At 38.5% G+C, this 10,925-nt stretch overlaps 1 long non-coding RNA gene across 1 annotated transcript; it reads left to right on the forward strand.

Annotated features, from left to right (window-relative positions):
• Nucleotides 1-1,784: 1,784 nt before the first annotated feature.
• Nucleotides 1,785-10,065, forward strand: LOC103132664 (uncharacterized). Its single transcript, XR_475600.2, has 2 exons — nt 1,785-2,313; nt 9,522-10,065. It is a non-coding gene; the product is annotated as an uncharacterized LOC103132664 (long non-coding RNA).
• Nucleotides 10,066-10,925: the final 860 nt, after the last annotated feature.

Genomic DNA, 10,925 nt, shown 5'->3' on the forward strand with positions numbered 1-10,925 from the left:
TCATTAGTAGTACTGTTTTCCAGTGCAGTACTTGCTTCACACAATCCATTCCATTGAATTTCAGCTTGATCACCGTGACTATAGGCCGATCTTGAGCTTTAATCCAAACTTTCTGCCCTGTTTTCAATGACACTGTAAACTGCAACCTCCCCTTTCCCTCTCTGGGCCATAAGGAGAAGTGCCTTTGCCTCCCTGCTTACCTTGACCTGAACGGAGTTTCTCTGCAGGGGAAGACGTACTCTTCTACAGCCGTCACTGTTACACCATGTCCATCAGCACCAAGAGGTACTCCTGACCTCTCTTTTCTCTTATCCATGGGGCCTGCTACATCCATGCAGACTGAACCCCTGGGTAATGTGCTCTCTGATGAACAACCCTTCCATCCGCTGCCCTGGGAGCCCTGCATATGGACCACATACTCACAGTCTCGCAGCTGCATCGGACGGTCTGAAGGGACGTCCAAAGGTTTTGCTCCACCAGTTCTAGTTCGAGCGTTTTTCACGTTGTTGCGCCACCTTGTTGTTGTTCAACATTGTCTTAATATTAATTATTTTTTTAGTAATGCAATTTTAAAGGGGTCAGAAATAATCAAATAAGTAAAATTTGATTTTACTTATTGGTGAACTAAAAAAAGTAAACTTTGAGAGAGATGGACAGAGGTTGGCATCTTGAACCCCAGAACCGGCCTGATGATGGAAATGTTGCAGCAGCAGGAAGCTCCCAGTACAGGAAGAGTACGGAGTCAGAGCAGCAGGTCTCGGGCCTCAGGGTGACTTCCTCATGCGCGTAGCGGTCCTCAGCTTCTTGTCTTGCAGCTCTGTAGCTCATTTCTCCTCGTCTCACGATCTTTCTGGTCCATGGAGAGGTAGACGAGCTGGTCTCACGGAAGGAACACACTAGTTCTTCCTCTTTGCCTTTGTTCTTTATCTTTGTCTTTATCTTCATCTTTGCCTTGGTCTTTGTCTTTGTCCTTGGGGTCTCGAACCCAGCTGGTGAGAAAAGTGCAATTTGAAGCCACATGTGCAGAACACTCTGTGGCTCCGGCTCTTCTTCAGCTGCAGAGTTCTTTGTCCATCTCGATCTTGGCTCGAAGCCGCCTGAAGGATCCAACCAATCCAAATAGAAACTTTGGGGATGCAGTTTTCACTCAAACCCAGATGAAGAGACGATCTTGGCAGCAGATAACTTTAACGTCAGCATCGTTGGAATCTTTTGGGTCGAGTGCAGGGCCGCAGTCGAATCAGAATCCCGGGTTGTGGGTAAACGGATCTTGTCCCTTTCTCGTGCAGCGAGCAGTCGTCCCGGGGTATCATCACGCAGCCCTCCGTTGATTCTGCATCTCCATGTGTGCTCGACTCGAACGCACACTATTTATGACTGTTGTCATAAAGCGTCATTCGGTAAATAATGACACTTTAACCAATAAATCATTACTGTTTAAACTTTACCTTTAATAACATAAAGTTACCTAATTTTTACAGTGCAATCAGTAATACTTTTATAACAAATTTATATCAGTNTAAGTGATCTTATGCAATATACTAATTTTCCGAGGCTGAATTTTGTGGTTATTTTCTGTAAGCCTTAATAAGCATCAAACTTACAAGAAATAAATGTTTTAGATAGTTTTTGTATGGTTTAATTACCACAATAAAGAGCCACTTTTACAACGCAGCTCATTGTAAAACAAAACATGCCAGGTCTCACCCGCCCTAACTCAATGAAAAAGAAAAAAAGGAAGAAAAAAAAACAATAACAAAACTTTGCTGGCCAGCACATACTATCGTAGCGTGGGAGAAGTAGACCAACAAGCGCTATAGGTCTGATGATCTGTTTCACTGCTGCTGAGCCGAGCCAGGACTATTACAGCTGCAAGGGGGCTGAGGCTTGGGCTGGGTATAAATGCTTTCAAACTGAGCGAAGACCAGAACAGTGCAACGTTGATGTGAGTAATACCTTTCGTGAAGAAACGGATGATCTTGTGCGATGATCTAAACCCCTCTAAAACGGGGAGCAGAAGGGCGCATCTTAAGTCAGTCACAGACGGACATCCTCATATGACTCCAGTGGCTGTTTATGGACTTTAGTGAGCTGCTGCGCCTGGGAATCTCTGAAGGCTCTTCTCACAGAGCTGTTGAGACTGGCTGAAACGGCGCAGTCATGCTGGCCCTGTTCTGCTTCATGGACTAAGGACCTCCACAGATGTTCCCAAAATGTGTTGGAGAGGAAGGGAAGCATGGTTGCTTCAACCTGTACATAATTTTATTTGAGGAATCATCTGTTTCACACCCTGGGACTCAAATAAAAAGAAAGGTAACATCCGCGGACTGTCACTAATTTACAATCAATTGTGGTGTTGAGGACAAGACGTCGTTACGTTCAGTTCGCAGCTGCGGTTGTAGTTTAATTTAAGGGACCCTGGTTAGCTGTTGTCTGATGCGCTACATGTTTTATGTTGCGGACTTCGGCATACGTGTGGACTTTTTTCAAGGAAATTCTGAAACATTTTTATGTCAGCTGAGAAAATATCTCCACCAACGTTGTGTTACGTAGAAGGCCTGCCCGGTGGTTCAGGCTTATGCTGTGCCAACGTAGCGTAGTTAGCATAGCGGTTAGCTAACGCACAACGGTCGCCTCGTATTTTCCTCCTTTTTATTATTCCAGACTAATATTTGTATATCACACAGACATAGTAACAATAGACAGAGTGAGACACGACACTTGAAATAAGTGTCTTTGTTATGACTTAAAAATAACTGCTTCGTTTTGTTAGACCATAAAGTTCCCGTTATGTTTGCTTGTGCTAACGGACTCGGAATGTTTTTGTCAGGTAAATGACTGAGACTTCGTTATGACTTAAACTGTAAAGTTTCTGAAGACCCAAACATTGTGTGGGAACTGTCATTGTGGTTAAACTGAACAACGATGTGGCTGTTTTTCGATAAATCTTTTTATTTTTTCCTTCGTTCCTTCGGAAATCACCTCATAAACGGGACATTTAAGTATTCTTTACAAGAAAAGGGTACGTTAAAAGAAAAAAATGTGTGTAGAAGTATATACACACACACAAGTAAAATATTAGAATTTTGACATTGCCTATAAAAAAAGCAGCAAAATGCTTTTTCTTTTATTACTGACCCAAGAGTTGATAACTATATTTTCAGTTTCTGTGGATCTCATTTTTGTATTAGTGTTTGAACAGCTGATGGGCATAGAACCTAAATGTTATCTCCACTGAACATGGATTACAAAGGTCTCTGACCCCAATGTTTTAGATCAGAGGTTCCCAAACCTTTCAGATTTTCTGTATTTACAAAAGATTTAAAACAAAAATGCTTTAACACTTGGCTAAACATGAGTTAACACGTTTAGCCAAGTCATACAATTTCCTGTTGATGCTAAAATAATATAAAATGATGGTTAAAATTGTTTTTGTTTTTTTTATTGAATCAGGAAATTTGCTCTCATGAGGAATAATATTTAATTCATTAGGTAACTATGTAAACTGGTTGGTAGAACTTCATTCAGCTCCCTAACAGACACATTTTCTGCTTCTTTGTGAATGTTCTGCCTTTTAGTGTGTAGAGTAAGTTACTTTCCCTTGTAATAAGCCATGTTTGCGACTTTAGAATACATCCTTACCCCTCTGACAACTTCAAAGAATATTGAGCTTGGATTATTTTCAAATAAAACAAGTGAAGTCCTGAATAAGCTATAAACAAATAAATTATGTGAACTTGACTGTCAGATTAAGCATGCTTGCAAATCAGATCAGTTATTTTTTGTTCTATAGGTGCATTCAAGAAACATTAATAGACCATTTGGGTAATGCAAAAATTCTACTTCTCTTTAGGTTAATTAATTATATCAATGGATTAAAACATTTTCAATAGATGCCAACTATGGGGAAAAACTATCTAATGCCTGATATTCAGGGTATGTATTTGACGTTAACCTGGGAAAATCTTGGAAAGTTTTACCAAAGGGAGAGAGCAGGTTGTTGCATAATCACTACTGGAGCCAAAGACTCACTGATGATTTAAAATTATGTAATGGTAATGGGGATCCGGGTTATTGTTTTTCAGTTAGGGCTGTCATTTTTCTGATGGCTAATCCTGAAAAAGCAATTATGTCTTCTTTCTCATAGTCGGAGCAGGAGGAGCTGGTTGCAAGTCTTAGGGCAGCAGGTGTTTATCAGTCATCTTGGATCTGTTTTTCGATTTGATCTTCATGTGAGAGAATGCAGACTCTCACAAATGAGTGCATCCAAAAAAGGAAAAAGTTGCAAAGTTTAAAGCCCAATTTCTGAGTGTATTTTTCTAACGGCTTCCAGAGGTGTTGGCTCAGACCAGATGTGGTACTGGATTTGATTTAGTCATTTGAGTGTTGGCATCTTATTTTCAACAGCAGACCTGTCCAGGTTGAGAAGTGTTGTTATTTTGGAGCTGATCTTATCAATATCAATATTGTTGCTCTGCTGTGCAATGACAATACATCTATTATTTTTTTAAGTTTCTTTGTCAGCCTGCTGCTTATTTTTTTTAATAAAATTTCAGATTTTTGTGTAATTTTTGTCCAGTTTGAAATAAAAAAAAAAACATGCTTTTTTTGTTACAGGTTAATTTTCTAAGCTACATAAAAGTAATTGGGAATGCACATATATGAAAATTTGGATCAATATTGATGGTGCTGCTATGGCAGAATTTACCAATATTTTATATATATATATATATATATATATATATATATCAGTGACGTGTGGTGAGGTTCATGGCTGGTGAGGCACCGACTTAATTATAATCGGATTTACAAATCGAACCCCCTGCATGTTATTGTTTACGTAAGGAAATTTCGCGCATGCGTACAATGCTGGAGGGCAAAAAGGCTATTCCTTTACATGCCATCCATAGCCGCGCCGCCGCCGCAGAATAATTCCGTTATCTCAATCAAACTTAGACATGTAGATATTAATTTAGTGCTGTGCTTAACAGCAAAGGGAGAAACAACTCAAAACCACGTCTTTCTCGCTCTCTGTGTCAGCGCAGCTACTGTATAGCTAGCTCGCTGTTACTGTCTCTTACTCTGCAGTTGTGGAGTCACAATGTCTGGGATCATGAGCGACCCCAGCGATGAGGCACGAGAACTGCCTACCTCACCTCGAATCTGTTCTCTGCCGTTTCTGATCGCTCCTCAGCACACAAAACACGATACACACACAGTTGGTGACAATAAAAACACAGTACATTAAATACATAAGCTAAATTATTTAAAATCAGTTCATACATTAAAGGTTTTTAACCATTTTATTGGCGACTTACAGACAGGAGGAGCATGCTCTAATAGAATGGCAACCGGTGCAGTTAGCGAGAGTGCGCAATCCCAGGTGAGGCTCAGCTCGCTGCTGCCTCACCAGCTTCGCTTGGAAGCGAAGCCTCACCGACTTCCAAGCAAAAGTGGGAAAAGCTTCCAATGGGAAAATGCGAAAATTCTGCGATTTTGAAGAAAAAAATAATCAGATAAATTACATGAAAAATAGGTACTTTATAGTACAAACCACAGGGTGAAAAAATCTTTATAAATGATTTTATTATTATATATTATATTTCCATGATGACAGGTGAGGCTTTGCCTCACCTGCCTCCCCTGACCGCACGTCACTGAATATATAAATTTCGATTTAATCGTATAAATAGATTTTTTTGATTACTAAAATAATTATTTACAGTAACCCCACTTTGATATAAATTTTTTTAACTTTGGTATTTTTTTTTAAGATGGTAAATGGATGATTTAGTACAGACTTTGGAAAAATGTAGGTCTAGCTCCATATCTAAACCTACATTTCTTCCATGGACTACAGCTGCTGGTCTCATTGAGTGAATTGTTGATCTTAGTGTTCTTTCTTTCGTCTTGCGTCTGCAAGAAGCTGCACTAAACGATTAAGGACCTGTGGTTATATGGTGGGATGGGTCCGCAGGTGATGTCTGTGGTGATCGCTATCTGAGTTCTGTTCATGTTTAATTCAATTTTGTGTAGAACTTCATCTGAAGCAAAGTCTGACAGAGGGAAAAAATATTTATGGTATTCTAGAATGCTGTGTAGGATATAAAAGTTTTTGCATTTCTTTCATTTTCATTATCTTTGGTTACACTTGGATAAATGTTGCATGTAGTTATTGCTGTTTTAATTCTTCACACATGCAAGGGCTGGCTTTCAAGAGTCAACAGTCTGATAGTCAGATGACTTTTAGCCTATCAACAGTTTGCCACCATTTAATTTACCTGAATAAATATTGGTTCTTGGTTTAGGTAGTGTTACCCGATGTTTTACATTTTACCAAGAACTTTAACAATTCCATGACTTAAGTTTTTATATAACTTATGAAATTTAGTCTTTTTAGCAGGCCTTTTTAAGTTTGAGAAATTAGTTGTGCTTGGGGTGAACTTTATTCAACAGTTTTTGTGTTGGTGGCTTTATGGAAACTAATGTATACATTTTATTGAAGTTGCATGACAGAAGTGCCATGCCTCCTGTTGGACCTGGTTTATTGCTCGCCCATAGAGTCAGCTGGTGGTTTATTTTATTTGAGCCATTTTGTTTTATAAACCATAGCTTGGACAGCTTTCTATTATTGCTATCCTGATTTGATACACAAAGGACTCCTGTAGTCACCATATCTGTGATCTCTGTCCCGTTCACTTTTTTCCATTGATAACCTGTTTATCCAAGCTGTCTTTAAATGCAACATAAGATGTTTGCACCAGGTTTACACCCGTGTGGCAGACAGAGAGTTGCAGCTATGCATTGGAAGCCAGAGCTGCTACCGGTGTGCGTGTTAGTCATGGCAGCAAACCAGCAAAAGGCACAACATTTTCCAAACAAACCAAGCAAGTTGAGTAATGCTGCAGGCTGCAGCTAACGTTGGCTAAATCACTAGTTAATCCATGCCAAAATAAGAGGTCCACCAATTGAATTTTTTGCCGATCACCAATCTTTAAAACGCCTGACCAGCCAATTCTGATTTTGGCCGATACTGACTTTTTTTTTTTTTTTTTGAATGTTTGTTAATTTTTTGAGGAAGTTCCTTGGGTTGTTACCGTTGGGGGGCTTTTTGTTGCCTGTGTGTGTTGGTTGGTGGGTGGGTCAGTCAGTCAAACTTCTCTTGCTGCAGAGTAAAAAAGGACAGTGGGTGATTTAGATAAAATCGGTTGATAATATTGGCTTCACATGCAAGTATCGCCCAATCACCAATCTTCCAAAATGAACTAAATCAGGGCTGTTTTATCAGCGCAGCCCTAATGCCAATATGTCACATTAAGCTTCTAAACAAGAATAGGCTACTAATTTTATGTTCAGAGGTGAGTAGTACTGGTTGTATTTTCTTGAGTAACCTTTTGGGGAATATGGTACTTTTAGGAGAATTTTAATGCACTGTACACTTTACTGTTACTTGAGTATTATGAACTATTACTACTATTGAGTAGAATTTCTGGATCCTCCAATACAAGTAAATTCAATGAAAGAACATACATGCAGTCCTATTTAATTTTTCTAAATTAAATAGGAAATATTAACATTTTCTAATATTAAATCAGACTTTTTGTTCAGTTACTCAGTAATTGAGTAGCTTTTATACCAAATAGTTTTTTACTCTTGAGTAAAAATAGCTTTACAAGAAATTATTTAAGTAAAAATATGTTGAAGTAGAGCTACTCTTGAGTACAAGTTTTGACTCTTCTGTGCTCCTCTGCCTATGATGCATCCCTTGCTGGTTATTTAAAGTCACAAATAAACCCAATCCTCTTTTCTTGCTGTATTGAAGTTGTGCTAACTTTTGTGTTTCACATATATTAAAATAATTATTTGTCACAATAGACAAAGAATTGTTTCTTTGCCAATTGTGAAACTGAATCATGTCTAATTCAGTGTAGACATGAGGCCAGAGTCCATCAGCTGGGATGATAATGCAGGCTTTTCTCAGTTGAGGAGAAATTATAACTTTCTGAGAAAAAACTGTATCTGCTGCACGGAGAAATCAGGCAGGAATCAGGACACGGTTTTTAGAGATTTCAGAATCACTCTCATTTACACTCCAAAATATTTTTGTCTACACAGGCAGCAAATTACTTCCCTTGCATAGACTTTATTTTTCACACATCACTGTCTGATTTTTGAATTTATAGAAACATACGTCAGAGATAGAAACATTATATTCTTAGGGATGGGAAGTATTCTTGATTGAAAATTGGATGTCACTAGACTGTTTTTTGTCCATCATTTTGACTGACAGCCTCAAAAATTTAGCATCATATTTTATTTTAACCTGTCAATTTTTAAATAATATTGGTCTTGGCTATTCAGTTGCACATAATTCTCACGTGGTTTACTTAATATTTAGCAAGTTGAACAGAGAATCCAGATCCCATCACACAGATGAACATATCTAATTTTTTCTCTGCAGTGATTAAAAACCACTGACAGAACAATGACAGGGTCTCTCCCAGAAATCTGCTGAACCCTATTGTTGGTTGGTAGTCCAGCAGCGGTCCACATGTAACATTTTGGTGTTAAATGTTTAAAAGTTACAAAAATTCAGACATAAAAAAATCCAACCGGATCCAGACCGAGTCCATAGACATTGTGTCTGAGCCTGATCCGGTCTTACTAATTCGTTTTAATTAGAGGTCCCAGGCCGAATTAATCCTGGCATATTATTTTAAGATTTTACTGCTTTCGTATAGATCACAATTTGAGTACGCAATGCATTGTCCCACATTTCCCGCTCCATTTTGTCGCTTGTTGTTACAGCAGGGTGTGTCAAGTGCAAATCTTCTATAATATGTGGTTAAAAAGATCCAAGCTCACTTATTACTTTCTGTAACAAGATAGATGGTCTGCTCCTCCATTTAAGCAATAACAGGATTAGCTCAACTTAACGTTCTCTTTAGTTTTCTCTCTTCTGTATCTACTGTTGGCTTGTTAAATGCGCCATTTCAGCCAAAGTTTTAAATCCGCTTTTGAACCAGGCGCGCTCTACAGCGTCCTACCCATAACTCAACCTGCTATCAGCTCCCTGTCAGCAAGATGCATTTAGTTCAGTGTCCAAGTCAGAGTTGATATTTTATATTGATTGATTTAGTTAGCTATGTAATGTATAGACAGATTACCATTCATGTATGTATGCAAGTAATCCTCTCCCACCATTTCCACTGTTTCAGGAAGCAATGATATTGTAAGTATTCTTACATAATAAACTTATAATAATATCCTCACCTTCCTAAAATATATATTTTTTGACAAGAAAAGGACTTTAGCCATAATTTTAGGAAGATGATGGTATATTTCCTTACCTTGATATTATTACCTTGTTATCTGAAATAACTGTATCAGCAGTTTTTTTTTGTTTTGTTTCCACTTTTTCTCCAAATCTGCCCTGCGGTCATTGGCACTGTGTGTGTTTTTGTCTTCCCTTTGCTGATGTCTGCTATTAAAACTCGCTTCTTTTCTGCTTGTCAGTACAGGTGATGACCTTGATGGTGCCATGTGAATGACCTTAGACCATGAAGCCCACACACAAGCTGCTGTTTGTCCTGTGTGCCTTGCTGGTGCTGGGCTTTATTTACTACTCTTCTTGGAAGCTACATCTATACGTATGGGGACAGAAGCCTCGTAAGTCGCTCCTTCAGTCTAACATCGAACGTTAATACTCACAAATTCACCCATCTTTCTTTGTAATCTTTTTGTAAAACCTTGCATCGTCTGTCTGTTTGAGTGTGAATGTGCGATCACTTGTTCTGTTTCATAAAAGCTCGGGGTGTCTGTTAATGTCTCAAACACAGTGTAGGTTTTCTTTCAGCTGATCAGAGCTGTGGATGTTGCTGGGAGAGGATTGTAATCAGATTTACCCAGAAGGCCTGTGTTAAAGCTACGTACATGTTACTCACTTTCTGCACTGGCAGATACTGACATCCACTCCTTCTGAAAGAAGGTGGAGATGACATTCACAGATTTTCACTCTGGCATAGTCACCGTTATTAATGTAACTGTCATTAAACTGTAAAGAAAGGCTTCCTCTTCTTGCTGAAACACCACAGATTGTTGCAAGTTTTGTGACACATTAACACTGAAATAAAGAGAAACTGAATTTAGCTAAAATCACACTACAGACATTTTACCCCCTCCTGCCATCTAACTTCTCTCCTCTTCTGTTTTTTTTTTCCCATAGGATCAGCTAATAACCTATTGTGGTAATAACCAGGTGGTATTACCACAGCCACTTGGTATGAAATGTGGTTTAGCCTTTGAGTTGCAGCTAAAGAGGAAAATCCAGCAGATAATGGTATCAGCCTGGAGTACGTCTTGCCTTTAGAAGTAACTAACGCCGGTACCCGGTCTGTTTACCAATATCGGTATTGAGACAACTCTATTGGAGAGTATTGTCAGGAAAAAAAGGACAAGTCAACTATTTGTATTTTGTTTCACATTTAGAGCAGTGAAAATTATGCTAACCATTGCATAAAAAACAGTTTTACGCAGGTGTTACAAGGATAACAGGAAGTCTGTTTAAATTACACCACATTTCATAATTTTATGCTAGAGTTTAAACAACTGATGTTCATCATGATAACCTGCTAACTGTTAGTAAAGCAGTTTAAAAATGTTCTTGATTTTTCATTACTAAACTCCTGTTTTATGAAGCTGGTTCACACATCAGGTTCCCTCAGTGTAACACTGTCCTGTTAGTGAATGATTGGCAGTTAACAGCAGACAAGCTTGTTCTACTGTTATGTTACAAAATAAATTAGTAATTGAACGTAACAGATCTTCAGATTGGTTTGCCAATGTTTTACAGCTCAGCACAACAGCAGCTTTAGGATTGTGAAGCTTTCACAAATTCTAATTAAACGATGCTCTAAACTTCAGTA

Source organism: Poecilia formosa, unplaced genomic scaffold (assembly GCF_000485575.1).
Source record: "Poecilia formosa unplaced genomic scaffold, Poecilia_formosa-5.1.2 Scaffold1199, whole genome shotgun sequence".
Taxonomy (NCBI): domain Eukaryota; kingdom Metazoa; phylum Chordata; class Actinopteri; order Cyprinodontiformes; family Poeciliidae; genus Poecilia; species Poecilia formosa.